Source organism: Rutidosis leptorrhynchoides, chromosome 2 (assembly GCF_046630445.1).
Source record: "Rutidosis leptorrhynchoides isolate AG116_Rl617_1_P2 chromosome 2, CSIRO_AGI_Rlap_v1, whole genome shotgun sequence".
Taxonomy (NCBI): domain Eukaryota; kingdom Viridiplantae; phylum Streptophyta; class Magnoliopsida; order Asterales; family Asteraceae; genus Rutidosis; species Rutidosis leptorrhynchoides.
The window spans coordinates 589939383-589954790 of NC_092334.1; positions in this window are offsets into that span (position 1 = coordinate 589939383).

Here is a 15408-nt window from a genome sequence, read left to right on the forward strand (position 1 = left end):
ATCCTTGGTAGAATATTTGTACTATTTGACAGGTGTCTAAACCATGTTGCGGACATCCTCTTAATAACTTTCCATATCTTGTCCACGCCTCATATAGAGTTTCATTTGGTTTCTGTGTGAACGTAACAATTTCTGCTTGAAGTCTTACGGCTTTAGATGCAGGAAAAAATTGTTTAAGAAATTTGTCAATTAAAACGTCCCATGTATCGATCGCCCCTTCAGGTAACGATTCCAACCAATCTTTGGCTTCTCCCTTTAAAGTCCAGGGAAATAACATGAGATATATTTGTTCATCCTCCACTTCTCGGATTTTAAATAGTGTGCAGATCCTATTAAAGGTACGTAGATGTTCATTTGGATCTTCCTTCGGCGCACCACTAAATTGGCATTGATTAGTCACCATGTGTAAAATTTGTCCTTTGATTTCATAATCTGGCGCATTAATGTCTGGATGAGTAATTGCGTGACCTTGGCCAGTGCGTTTAGCTCTCATTCGGTCTTCCATACTTAAAGGTTCCAGATTCTCCATAATTGAATTTGTTGACTTGGTATCACTGAATGATTCTGATTTAATAGTTCGTTCCTCAACAATCTCTGTTTGAATGATTGGTGGTTCCGGAGGAAAGTTTAATGGTTCAGGATCTATGAACCGTTCCTGAATATTTTCTGGATTCTCAATTGTGAGGTTTGTTTCAAAAAATGGATTATCGGAAATTTGAACTGAAGTACTTGGTCGACTGGATGACGATTCTAAAGAAAAATCAACGGCGGTTATATTTGTTAAACGATGTCTTGATCGAGTTACAGGTGGTGAACGTACAAAAGGTGGTGAACGTCTTGCTCGGTGCATTCACAGAATATCCTATTAGTTTTTAAAAAAGGAAAGAAAAATTATAATAAGTTATCCAATCAATAGACTTTTCTGATTTTGCCCACGTTTCGAATAGCCAAAAGATGCAGCAGAGGGGCAGGATTCGTTTGGTCTCAATATAATTGAGGACTGTTTGGCTCCAATAACCCGGTCCACGTACAAATCCAACTATTACTACGAACCAGAAAATTTTGATGTCTATTAATTTAACCACTCAAAATAAATTTTCGTAATTTTAAGAAATTTAGATAAGAAGTAGAATAAAAATCTATGTCCTAAAAACTAGAATAGCGAGAAATAAGAGAGAAAAAGATTGCGCGTCGAAAAATGTCGAAAAAGAAAAATGGTTGAAAAATAAAAGGTGACGGAAAAATAAAAGAAACTTATAAAAACTTAAAAATACTTAACTAATTTAACCTTATTACTACAACTAACTTAAAATTATAATCGCAAATTGATATTACTAATTGGAATGATAATTGATACATAGTAAAAGGTGTCTAAAAATATTAAAGCTTACAAGAAAAACTAAATCCCAAATGGAAATAACTTAAAAAGAAACTAAAACTTCAAAAGGCGTCGCAAAATTCTAAAGCACCTAAATCTTAGTCTAAAGAAAAAAAACACTTAAGGAATTCTACGGCAAAGCCTAAAAATCTAGGAGTAAAAATAACTATAGCTAAAACTAAGTTTAAAATTAATTATGAGCTAAAAAATACAAATATTACGCTACAACGATTAAAAAGGTACAAAATATAAAAATATACAAAAAGTTGTAAAAAGTACAATTTTTATAAAAATATTATTTTTATATTATTTATTTAATTAAAACTACTAATTTTACAATTTTAATAAAACTAATTAAACAAAATACATAAATATAAAGTAAAAAGTAAAAATAAAACTAAAATTAATAATAATAATAATAATTAAGTAATTAATAATAATAATAATAAATTAAAACCCGTGATTAGGGTTTTGTCCGTGTGTCAGAGGGCCTCCGCGAGTCGCGGCAAATAAAGAGAAAAACCCCGCAAGTCGCGGGGTTCAGGAATTCTGTTGACAGGTTTTGTTTTTACGCGTTTTTCTTTATTTTTTTTTTTTTTTATTTATTTTTCTGTTTTCTGTTTTTAATTTAAATAAACGATTTTTAATAAAATTTATATTTTTATAAATTAAAATAAAGATAAAGAAACTTATAAAACTTAAATATTTAACAAAATCCTAAAAATACTTATATTTTTGTTTTTCTTTTTATATTTTTGAATGATTAAAACGTAATTTTTACAAAAACGACTTTTAATAAAAGTAAATAAAAATCTTTTTTTTTTTTTTTTTTATTAGCGTTGCGCTTCCGGCTTTTAAGAGTTGTTCCCCGGCAGCGGCGCCAAAAATACTTGATGTCAAAGCAGGGGGGTATAAAATAATATTAAATTTTAGCAGAAAATACTATTAAATACGATACAATTTTACACAAGATATTTATTTATTTATAGAATGGATATACTTAAACCTTGCTACAACACTTATAGGCAGTGTACCTAATCGTACAGTAGTGTAGTTTTTAGTAAGTCCGGTTCGTTCCACAGGGAGATCTTTAAGCAAAGCTCAACGCTATATTAGTTTACTTTTATTAAAATTACAAATATATATATAAGTAATATTATTATTATAAAGGGGGGGTTTTTACCGTTTAATGACCGGTTTGTCGATTTTAAAACTTTAGTCGCAGTTAAAACCTAATGTAAAATATAAAATAAATACAAGACTTTAAATTAAAGCGTAAAGTAAATAACGATAATGAAATTGCGAATAATAAAAATGCGATAAAATAAAATTGCGATAATTAAAAGTACGATAATTAAAAGTGCGATAAAATAAAATAACAATAAATAAAAGTGCGATAATTAGAAGTGCAATTAAATATAAAATAAAGGAAATTAAATATGAAATAAAAGAATTATGCTTATTTAAACTTCCGTAATCATGATGTTTGACGTGTTGATTTTAGTTTTATGCCCATGGGTTAATTGTCCTTTGTCCTGGATTATTCAATATGTCCGTCTGGTTTTTGTCCATAACAGTCCATCAGTCATAAATATAAATTGCAAGTGTCCTTGTCAAATTATTATTATACCCGAAGATAAATATTCCAACTAATTGGGGATTCGAATTGTAACAAGGTTTTAATACTTTGTTTAATGAATACACCAGGTTATCGACTGCGTGTAAACCAAGGTTTTACTACTTTGTTAACAATTACACCAATTACCCTTGAATGTAATTTCACCCCTGTTTTAATTATTCTAGTGACTATTAATCCATTCCCGTGTCCGGTTAAATGAACGATTATTCGTACATATAAATACCCCACCCATCGTGTCCGATCGAGTGTATATGGTAATTTATAGGGACGCCCAATTGTAAATCTTTATATTAACATTAACAAACTTTCATTTAGTTAAACAAATATAAAGCCCATTAATAGCCCATAGTCTAGTTTCCACAAGTGTCGTTCTTTTGTCCAAACCCCAATTATGGTACAAAGCCCAATTACCCAATTTTAGTAATTAGCCCAACATCATGATTACTTCGTTTTAAACAAGCATAATAATAACTTAGCTACGAGACATTAATGTAAAAAGGTTGAACATAACTTACAATGATTAAAAATAGCGTAGCGTTACACGGACAGAATTTCGACTTACACCCTTACAACATTCGCTAACATACCCTTATTATTAGAATTATAATTAAAATTAAAATATAAATTATAAATATAAATATATATTACTCGTATATATTGAGAGAGAGATGAAAAAAAGATGTTAAATTCGATCAGAATTCGGTTGGCTTTATAGCCAGAAATGATTTTTGGGGCTCCGCGACTCGCGGCAAAAAGCCCTTCAAACTCCGCGAGTCGCGGAGAGGTATTTTCATTTCACACCCTTGGAGTTTCTGGCTGCCGACGGTTTTAATAATATATATATAATATATATATAATTAATATAATTAATTATATATTATATTATATTTATATACATAGTTAACTTGTAATTTTTAGTCCGTTGCGTCGAGCGTTAAGAGTTGACTCTGGTCCCGGTTCCGGTTTTTCGAACGTCCTTGCGTACAATTTAATATCTTGTACTTTGCGTTTTGAATCTTGTACTCTTGTGATTTCGAGACGTTTCTTATCAATAATTGGAACCTTTTTGATTGTCTTTTGTTCTTTTGAGCTTTTTGGTCGTTTGCGTCTTCAATTCGTCGAATCTGTCTTTTGTCTTCACCTTTTATTATTTAAACGAATATCTCTTGTAAATAGAACAATTGCAACTAAAAGCTTGTCTTTCTTGAGGAATAATGCTATGAAATATATGTTCGTTTTTAGCATTATCACGGACCGTTCATATGTTTAGAAGAAAAGACAATGAATGCTCGAGGTTACGCCTATGCAGCCATGGAAAACCAATTAAACCGACTATCTTATGAATATAATAGATCATATAACTAAGAAATCTATTTCACAGGTATGTCTGTACAGTTTTTATTTTTATTTTTATTTTTAACCTTTTGATAATAAACGCTAATTTGTTCGCTAAAAAGTATTAAATTGGTATTAAATAAAATTAGGTTTGGCGACCGAAATTATTGATATCATTCAAAAATTTATTACATCACTGCGAAATTTAACGTTTATTCTTAAGGTATAAATATCTTTAATCAATCAACCCAAAATATTTCAAAAATCCGTCATGAGTTAAATTAGGTCTTGGAACCGAAATTACTTTACCGAAAAGAGGGGCGCATATTTTTGATAATATTTGATTGATTAAAGTGGGATAAAAAAAAAAAGACAAAAAGATTTTTAATTTTATTTTTACTATGTTTTTAAAATTAATATTTAAATCTTAAATTAATATTGTAAACTTTGTAAAAACAATATTTTTAAAATTGTAAATATTTGAAAAATTAATATAAGTTTGGTATGAATTTATGAATTTTTAAAATAAGTTTGGTATGAATTTATGAATTTTTAAATTAAGTTTGGTGTGAATTTTTAATATTAATTTTGAATTTTATATTTATGTTGTGTGAATTTAAAAACAAAAATTTACTTTATCTCATTAAGTTAAGAATATGATTTTTAAAATTCGTCGTAAGTTGAAGACTAGGTCTTTGAACCGAAATTGCTTTACCCGAGGGAGGGACGAGAACTTTTATTATCATTATTTTTAATCTTATTGATTTAAAGTATGCCAAAAACATTAAAAAACCCAAAAATCTTAGCTTTTAAAACAATCGCTACAAAAAGACAAATTTTAAAATTTTGTCGAGGGACGGACTAGGACATCGATCCGAAACGACCTCGTCCTAAATAACAAGGGAAACAAAATTTTAAAATTAATTTCTTAATTGTTTTATAAGTTAAGGATTAAAAAAAAAAAAAAAAAAAAAAAAAAAAAAAAAGGGTAACTCCGCGACTCGCGGAGTTTTCAGTGAAAACCTCCGCGACTCGCGGAGGGTCCAAAACCCAGAAAAAAAAATAAAAGAGCTGCTCGACTGATCACTCTCCCACACACAAAAACACCCAAATACAGCTCGAAAAAAACCCGAGAAAACCCACGAAAATCATCCCAAAAACTCGATTTTTCACCGTTAATCTTCAAATTTTTCACTACAATCATGTTGAGGAGGATCTTATCTAAGAATTACTCAAGAAAACAGGTACAATTACACCCCAAATCACCTTTAAATCCGAATTTTAGTGTGTTCTTGAGCATATTTTCATAATTTGAATTTTGTTAATTTTTAGTGTAATTAGTGTTAAATTGTTAGTATATTATGCATGTATAACCTAGATTGATGCTTGTTAACATGATTTGAAGCCAAAAACTTCAAAATCTTTAGAATCTAGGGTTTGTGTTCTTGAGCAAATTTGGGGCTTTTTGATATAAACAGGTTATGGCCAATTTTTGTCATGAATTGTTGCTAAATTAAGTAGTGTAACATGTCTAGGTAGTTAAATGATCCAAACTTTGAGCCTAAACATGATTTTGAGAATTAAAGTGGACTTTTTCAAGTCCAAAATTCATGAACTTGATTTTTGAAAGATAATGCCATTTGAGACTTGTTTATTTGCTAGTAATGATTATTTTGACATGTTATTTGAGTTGAATGCTTATGAACTTGGCGAAAATTTTCGTATATGCTTATTTGAAAAAGTGTAGATTTGATAAAAATGTGAAAATAAGCTTAAGTTTGATATAAATTGATAATGTCATTGTAATTATTTTGATTGATAATTTTGCTGACACTAATGCATATTTGGATGCACAAAATTTGTGTTTGATGTGTTTTGCAGAATGAAAGGGGTGAATCTTCATCCCAAGCCCGTCATGCTCCTGCTGAGAACTTGGAACAACAGTGTGATGACCCGGGAATTTCCGACCAAATTTAAACATAATCTTATATGATTCGACTCGATAAGCAAAGTCTATTAAACCGAGTCTCATTATGTTTGAACTATTTCATGATAACATTTGACCTTTAACTATTTCCGACGATTCACGAACCTTTAATTGTAACTAAGAATGTAAATATAAATAATTATATATAAAACTAATTATATTAGTATTAATGAACTATTAAGTAATTTTGTTATTATAAAATATAACATTTAATAACTAAAGATTTTCATTTTGAATATATATAGTATATTGTATATAAATGATTCAAACATATTTTACCAACGTTATCAAAATATTAAATGTACAATGTTATACTTTGTAGTTAATTGTTTAATATACATAATTAATCATCTACTCAACATTTAAAACATGATTTTATATATATGGTAGTATACATATATACATAAATATAACTATATATATATATGATTTTATACATAATTATTATATTATGTATATGTAGAAATTTATAATATATCTATGATGAAATAATGTACTATTTTAATAAATATATATAATACTTACATATATAAAACATTTATATTTTTCATAATTACATACATAAGTATAATATAATTAGTATGTAAATAAATATTATAATATATTTATATTAAAATGCATAAATATATAATATTCAGTATATGTTACAATACATATTACATAATTATTAAATATTACATAATAATAGATGATATTAATAAATTAAATTTAAATACAAATATAGTTGTTGTAGTAATGTTATTTGTATCGTCAAATATCAATATTTGTATTCATAATATCACTTTATATCATATAAAGATGAAATTGGATGTATAAATTAGATTATTATTACTAATATTATTATTATCGATAAAATATTAATATTATCATAATTAGTATGGTATTATTATTATTATTATTATTATTATTATTATTATTATTATTATTATTATTATTATTATTATCATTTTTACAATTATTATTATCATTAATATTATATTTATCATTATTATTAATTTTATTAATATTATTAGATATTAATAGTATTGTTATTATATATTATTATTATTAATTAAAAAAAACAGTAGGGATCTATATTATACGCTTGACCTCTGTATCTTTTATCTCTATTATTATTATTTTTTTTGTTTCTTTCCTGCTCCAAACTCGTGAACCTGTGTTGACATTTTCTCCATTTTTTATCAACCGATCTCTATTATTACAAAATGATTATGTATAATTGCAAATCAAATAAAAAGGAAATCCAATGGGATTAAAGAGCACAGCGATATTTTTTTTTTCTTCTTCTCTGCACGCTCCAATTTTTTTTTCTCTTAATTCAATTTCGAATAAAGTTTCAAAATCTAAAAATGCAGAAAGGTTAGAAATCTTTCTTTGAATCTATCTGCAAAATCTCAACTCTCAAATCTTTATATCGATCTTGAATTTTGAAGTCAAAGTTTAGTTTAAAAAAAGTCAACAATTGTTCTTGAGACAAATTCGCGTTCGTGTATATGTTTCTGATCAAATTGACGATTCCAGTAGTTTTTATACATGTTTAGAAAACTATTTCGTGTTATAAACATTATCTATAATGTTATCTATTACGAAATCAATTTTTTTTGTTTTGTTCCAAGAACCGACGCTGCAGTAGGCCTTTAGTGTTTTTTTTTTTTTATTTTAGAACCCAAATTATTTTTTTTCTGTAATGTTTCGAAGCTTTAAAAGGAACCCTGATTTTTTTTTTTTTTTTTGGTTATTGATGTTTTGTTGAATCCATGAGACTTGTGGAGAAGAAGAGGAATAGAAGAAAAACAGTTTATATATAAAATTTAAATTCGATATTAGTACAGAGAATCAGAATTGGTGGGATGGTCGAGAGTGTTTGCGTGTGAGCATGTGGTCACGAGATCGAGTCCAGAGGACGGTAGTTTCTTTTTTTTTTTTGAAACTCTTTTCATGTGAGGTAGTTTTCTTTTCTAATTTTATTATTGTTATTATATATTAATTATTATTAGTATTATTATTATTATTATTATTGTAATTGTTTTGATTGTTATTGTTATTGTTATTATTAGTATCATACTTGTTATCATATTTGAAAGTATTATAGACATTACTATTATTATTATGATAGGTATTAATAATATTATTATTAGTAATAAACTTATCATTTTAGTATTTTATCATCATTAGGATTATGATTATGATTATCATTAATATTATTATTATGAAGGAAATAAAAATATATTATTATCATCAATATTAGAATTTGTACCGGTTTATAAATAATAGTATCATCAGTACATTTACAATTAATAATATCATATTTATCAGTATCATCATTAATATTTACTAGTATTATTATGATTATCATTTATCATTTTATAAATATTAGAACCCTTATTATTAACATAAGTATGGTATTAGTATTAATATTATTTTAGAGTTATTATTATTAGTATCATTAACAGTTATCATTTTCATTTTTTTTGCTATTAGTATTATCATTATTAATAAAATTATTATTATTATTAGTAAATCATTATTATCTAAATTATTATTTTAACAAATAAATCTTTTGTACACTATATATATACTTATGGTATATACTAGGATTGTATTAATAATTCACATAACAAACTAATAAAATTTCATAAATACAATACTAACCACAAATATATGTATATAAATATATTAATGTCACTATTTATATAAACGTAAATCATTATAGATATATATACATAAAATCGATATATATATAAAATATAACTTAAAATATAATATAAGTATACGTTTTAAAATAAAGGTTAGAATAAATTCTACAAAACTATAATATATAAATAATACATATTAATAAATGAAATTTTGTAACTTACATTATACGTATTAATATATACACAATTGATATAGGTTCGTGAATCCGAGGCCAACCCTGCATTGTTCAATGACGTCATATGTATTTTTACTACAAAATACAGTATCGTGAGTTTCATTTACCTTTTTACCCTTTATATTTTTGGGCTGAGAATACATGCGCAACTTTTATAACTGTTTTACGAAATTGACACAAGTACGTGAAACTACATTCTATGGTTGGATTATCGAAGTCGAATATGCCCCTTTTTATTATGTCTGGTAATCTAAGAATTAGGGAACAGACACCCTAATTGACGCGAATCCTAAAGATAGATCTATCGGGCCCAACAAGCCCCATCCAAAGTACCGGATGTTTTAGTACTTCGAAATTTATATCATGTCCGAAGGAGGATCCCGGAATGATGGGGATATTCTTATATATGCATATTGTTAATGTCGGTTACCAGGTGTTCAATCCATATGAATGATATTTTTGTCTCTATGCATGGGACGTATGTTTATGAGAAATGGAAATCTGAAATCTTGTGGTCTATTAAAATGATGGAAACGATTGTTTAAGTTAAACTAATGAACTCACCAACCTTTTGGTTGACACTTTAAAGCATGTTTATTCTCAGGTACGAAAGAAATCTTCCGCTGTGTATTTGCTCATTTTATAGATATTACTTGGAGTCATTCATGGCATATTTCAAAAGACGTTGCATTCGAGTCGTCGAGTTCATCAAGATTATTATCAAGTCAATTATAGTTGGATATATTATGAAATGGTATGCATGCCTGTCAACTTTCGATGTAATGAAAGTTTGTCTTTTCAAAAACGAATGCAATGTTTGTAAAATGTATCATATAGAGGTCAAGTATCTCGCGATGTAATCAACTGTTGTGAATCGTTTATAATCGATATGGACTTCGTCCGGATGGATTAGGACGGGTCTTCACAGTTGGTATCAGAGCGGTGGTCTTAGCGAACCAGGTCTTGCATTAGTGAGTCTAACTGATAGTCGTTAGAATGCATTAATGAGTCTGGACTTCGACCGTGTTTGCATGTCAAAAGTTTTGCTTATCAATTAGTGTCGAAAAATTATTTGCTTATCATCCTTAAAGTCTAAGACACGTCTTACTGCCTTTATTGCATAGACAGTATATAGTTAAATTCATATCTTAGCGTATCTGTTATTGTTACCTTTGCCTGACAGCTTCCGTAGATTCCTCCGTAGCTTATGGGATTTTAGTATTATATATGCATATGTAAATTATGTATTGCAGGGTACTAATCTACATCCTATAATCTATTTCTTATCGAAAATCCTTCATCTGATCGTACGAGATGAATCCCTCAACCAGTTCGAGTCCATCTGATTTCGATAGCTATTTCGATAGTTATTCCGACAGCTATTTCGATATGGATTTCCACTCGAGCTCCGAAAGCAGAGTAACCTTAATGAATCGATCAATTAGCCATCATCTATTCTGAATGAATTGGAGATGGGTTCGTAGTCGACTTAATCAATGGAAACGCGAAGAAGGCGATCATTTCCACTAACCAAATTCACCTCTTGACAATGGACCTAAAACGTTTACCGGCGAACCTGTTCGAGACACCATTTTCTCTCTCATTTCCAAAGTATCTCATCACGATCATATACTATCTCAGATTCTAAACCTCATTCATCCGCTCGTCCGAACCGACAATCATCCCGGTGTAATAGAAGAAGTTAACGAACTTCGCGCATAAGTTGTAGTCTTGGAAAATATGGTGCAAAACGTACCAGCTTCATCCAAATCACCGGCACCAACGGTACCACCAACAACCCAAATTTCAATATCACATGCCTCAACATCTCAATCTATACCTCGAGTATAATCATCATTCTACATGACATTCTACATCAGTTATCTTCGTTCGACATGGTGATTATGTAATCTCTAATGTTTTAGAGATTATTTATTCTAGTTCCAACTGAAAACTAAATGAGTTTAATATCATGTTAACTCATTAAATTCATGATTACATCTGAAGAAAATATATATGTATATATGTTTTCATAAAGATTGTAATTAAAAATTCTTTTGTACAAACTGTTAATAATAAAAATATTTTAACGGGTAGGTAATACCCGAGGAATATTTAAATTTCACATTAATAAGTTACACTGTATATTCTTCGAATCTGATTCAACAGTTATTCACTATCCTATTTACAACCACCGGGATACTTATCCGTTCACCAAAGAATAACTATTTTCATTCAAATTCAATTTCATATTTGAATTTTGACCTATCAGAATCCAACAAGTGGCATAATGAAGAAATAATGGACACAATAAAAATTGATTAGAAACAGACTAATTAACAATATTAAATTTTATTAAGAAACCACGCTAACAAAATCCTAGCTAACTGTTCCTAGCTAACTGTTAATTCCGTATTACATTTTATTTATCGCAATTTATTTATCGCAATTTATTTTATCGCAATTTATATTCTCGCAATTTTATTTATTGTCATTTAATTTCTGTTATTTACTTTACGCACTTTATTTATCGTCATTTAATTTCTGTTATTTTTTTTACGCACTTTAAATATCGGGACACGTATACAAGGTTTTGACATATCATATCGACACATCTATATATATTATTTGGAATCACCATAGACACTCTATATGCAGTAATGATCGAGTTCTCTATACAGGGTTGAGGTTGATTCTATAATAATATATATACTTTGAGTTGTGATCGAGTCTGAGACATGTACACGGGTCACGATACGTATTAATTAATTCAAATATTATATATTAAACTATATATGAATGATTGCACTGTCAACTGTGGACTATCGACTGTGGACTAATAACATTGGACAATTAAAATGAATTAAAATATTGAATATAACATATGAAACTAAACAATTCTTCAAGTTTGCCACTTGATTTCGTCTTAAACCTCATTTGTATCTTCACGATTACATTCTGCGTTCAAACCTTTCATGATTCTTGAAAACACCTCAATCGATAGGATGAATCAACCGCACTTCATCTACGGAAGGAAAGATTTATGCATATAGTTATGCACCTGAGAAACTCTCGGCAATTGAGTAAAAGTTCAACACGTAGCCGCGTCAGATCCTTTGGCATTTATTAACAAAAACAACTTTGCAATCCCTTTTCAAAATTAGCCAATTTTGTCACAACTCCAACAAGTCAACTTCGACTTTTCGTACGAAACAACCTTATTATAACGTTTATATATACGCGTGCTCTTTTATTGTTACCAGGTAACCTTTCATATTCCATCATATTACCATCAGCGTTTAATCATCTAAAAACACAATTCTCCTGAAACCACCTCGGATTAATAACCGATGATTCAGATATCATAGCATTAAATGCAGAGGAAACAGAAAAATTGTAGATGGTCTAAACGGACAAAAGTTTGATGATAAAGAAAGGAGTGTTAGGAACGCTCGATAGAAAATTGGGTATTGAAAAACAGATTGAGTTACCCATGAAGGAGACCAAGGACAAATACAAGGACCAAATCCTATATTCAAAGGATTCAGGTAATTCTGGATCCGTTGAAATCTTTAGAGAATATCTTGCTCCGAAGTCATGTTAAAATCTTGCGGAAAATCTTTCTCCATCAACCGTCGAACTTAGAAATTCCAAAATATCATCATCAATATCTTTGATATTTCTGAGGATATTTTCATAAATATTCTCGTCCGAAATTATATACCTCTTCGTGCTTCCTGTGTATCAATATCTTGGAAACATTCAATAGAAAATATAGTACCGAAAAGCAGATTATGCGAAACTATGAAGAAAGCCGTGGATAAATCACAAAGAATAAGTTTGACTTCAAAGAATCCAAATAATTCAATGTCTGCTAAAGTCTATAGTGAATAACTTGCTCCTTACTCTAAACCCTTGCAGACAATAGTTTCTATCATCCTCTGATCTTTAGATATTCTGAGATATTATCGTACCTTTCATTATAAATATCCTCCATATTTCTGGAGATATTTTTATAACTATTCTTATCTGAAATCATTAATCTTTTCGTGCTATCAGTATTACATCATATAGAAACTGTTAGTTTCTATATTCTGTAAATTTTCAAGCTTAAAATATGAATGTTATTGTAGTAATGATGGGAACTGATGCATGAGTTAGTATAATATAATGACACTTGATCAACGTGATTATATTACAGTAAGTCATGCTGAGTTTCTAAATGAAACGTGATGATTCACAGATCATAACGTCATCATGTGCCATGTTACATAACTCTTTCATCCTACTTAACTCCGTAACAAATCAAGAAAATGTATTCTTGATGGTTCTATCTTCCGTGATGTTGATAAATTTGAAAATCAAATCGTGCTATCACGTTCCTTCATGCTTAGAACATTATAATCATTCGAAACTCTATATCTATAAATTCTGGACCATTATTCGCTTGACTTGAAGTCGGGAAGAGAAAACAAAAGCATAGAGCTTTGAAATATAAGGGAGAATATAAAGTCCGATAACAACACATAAATTACAAACCGTGTATATCAATGTTTATCGCAACATAAAGACACGGGAGAATTAAAAACATTATAATCCCGAGGGCGAAGTAGAAGAAAGCAGATTCCTCTGGTGGAAGTTGGAAAAGGAGAATGATTGTTGCGATAGTAAGGATGAGGACAAGGATCAGAACTGGATTAATCATTTTCAGAATCTTTTGGATGTATGAACTAAGAAAGAAAGTATAAGAATGGTGAGAATAATGGAAAGGAAGAGCTTAATTTATACTGGAAATATCAGACGTAGTAATCGGGGCAGATCACCGTATTTAATTAAAGAGATCTTAATTTCCATAAATCCCGAAGAATCAGATTTTATAGATCTTCAAGATTTTCTTTAAATCCCTTAAATTCCGGAATTCAACCAAGGCAATGTCAAAAGTTAAGACGCGCCTTATTTTCTAAATTCAAACCTGACTACGTCAAAAGTTAAAAACAAATCTTTGTTTCTCATTTCATCCTTTTGTGAATAGCTTCATTCGCACTCTTCGAATAATTGAATTATTTTTATCCATATTACTCAATGATGATAAAACTCAAGTTATCAACTCATATTCGTCAGGAAAACATATTTATTGTTAGCTATGACGACCTCACTCAAATTTCGGGACGAAATTTCTTTAACGGGTAGGTACTGTGATGACCCGGGAATTTCCGACCAAATTTAAACATAATCTTATATGATTCGACTCGATAAGCAAAGTCTATTAAACCGAGTCTCATTATGTTTGAACTATTTCATGATAACATTTGACCTTTAACTATTTCCGACGATTCACGAACCTTTAATTGTAACTAAGAATGTAAATATAAATAATTATATATAAAACTAATTATATTAGTATTAATGAACTATTAAGTAATTTTGTTATTATAAAATATAACATTTAATAACTAAAGATTTTCATTTTGAATATATATAGTATATTGTATATAAATGATTCAAACATATTTTACCAACGTTATCAAAATATTAAATGTACAATGTTATACTTTGTAGTTAATTGTTTAATATACATAATTAATCATCTACTCAACATTTAAAACATGATTTTATATATATGGTAGTATACATATATACATAAATATAACTATATATATATATGATTTTATACATAATTATTATATTATGTATATGTAGAAATTTATAATATATCTATGATGAAATAATGTACTATTTTAATAAATATATATAATACTTACATATATAAAACATTTATATTTTTCATAATTACATACATAAGTATAATATAATTAGTATGTAAATAAATATTATAATATATTTATATTAAAATGCATAAATATATAATATTCAGTATATGTTACAATACATATTACATAATTATTAAATATTACATAATAATAGATGATATTAATAAATTAAATTTAAATACAAATATAGTTGTTGTAGTAATGTTATTTGTATCGTCAAATATCAATATTTGTATTCATAATATCACTTTATATCATATAAAGATGAAATTGGATGTATAAATTAGATTATTATTACTAATATTATTATTATCGATAAAATATTAATATTATCATAATTAGTATGGTATTATTATTATTATTATTATTATTATTATTATTATTATTATTATTATTATTATCATTTTTACAATTATTATTATCATT